The sequence below is a fragment of the Elephantulus edwardii genome, unplaced genomic scaffold, assembly GCF_000299155.1.
Source record: "Elephantulus edwardii isolate Elephantulus edwardi_28Jun2011 unplaced genomic scaffold, EleEdw1.0 scaffold00393, whole genome shotgun sequence".
Classification (NCBI taxonomy): domain Eukaryota; kingdom Metazoa; phylum Chordata; class Mammalia; order Macroscelidea; family Macroscelididae; genus Elephantulus; species Elephantulus edwardii.
Genome location: NW_006400143.1, coordinates 1,029,513 through 1,030,841, shown reverse-complemented (window position 1 = coordinate 1,030,841; position 1,329 = coordinate 1,029,513).

The following is a 1,329-nucleotide window of genomic DNA, read 5'->3' as shown; positions in this document are numbered from 1 at the left end:
GTTAAACCAGGCTGCTCCTTGGAGGCAAGAATTCTGGGGCTTCGTCTGACATACTTTGGACATGTTGTAAGGAGAGACAGGTCTTTAGAGAGGGACATCACGCTTGGTAGAGTAGAGGGACAATGCAGGAGGGGAAGACCCTCTATGATTCAGTGACTGGGGTAATCGGGATGGGTGTGTCAGAGGCAATGAGATTGGCACAGGATAGAGGACAGTTTAGGGTTGTTGTACATAGGGTCGTAATGAGTCGCAAATGACTCGATGGCACATAACAACAACAACAACAAACTGAACTTAATGAAGGAGAATACAGCATCAGCTTTGGAGGAGGATTCCTTAATAACCTGTGATATGCAGGTGACACATCTTTGCTTGCTGAAAATGAAGGAGATTTAAAACAGTTACTTATGAAACCCAAAGGCTACAGTCTTTAGGATGGATTATTGTTGTTATTGTAGAGAACAATAAACCCTTGACACCACAAGTGTTGAGTAGGAACAAACTCATAGCTGACCCTTAAGTGGGTTTTCAAAGGCAGTAAATTGCATGGGATGAGATTGCATATGAGCAGCTGGTGGATTCAAACAATGTGCCTTTGGGTGGGCAGTGAAACTCTTTACCAGTATAGATTATAGCACATCATAAAAAAAATAAATCTCTCATAACTAGATCAATAAGTATGAGGATAAACAAATAAAAATGTTTAAGGATTTTACGTGGCCCCTCGATTAATACTTTGTGGAAGCAATTTTCAAGAACTCAAACATGTTGTGTTGAGCAAATCCACTGTTAAGGACCTTGTTAAAGTGCTGAAAAGCAAGGAAATATCTTTGATGACAAAGCATGCCTGATCATAGCATTTTCAATCACCTCACATGCATGTGAAATTTCAACAATGAATATGAAGTACCGAAGAATTGGTTTCTTTGAACTGTGGTGTTGGTGAAAAATATTGACTAGACCAGGGATGGTAAAAAAAAAGAATCATCTGTGTAGAAAAAAGTGTAGCCAGGATGTTCCTTAGGAGTGAAAATGACAAGAATTTTATTTTACATGTTTTGTAAAAACATGTTATAATAGACCTTTCCCCGAAGAAAGGTAAACTTGGTGAAGCAAATGGCCAGGGAAAAAAAGGTAAGACTCTTAAAGAGATAGTGACTACAATAATGTGGCACCACAGTGACTATAATAATGTCTTCAAAGCACAGCAAAGATTGTGAGGATGATATGGGATTAGGTATATAAGATTGCTATGAGTCAATGCTGATTCAACAGCACTGAACAACAATAACCACTACACTCACACTTTTCAGATTCATTTTCCTATGA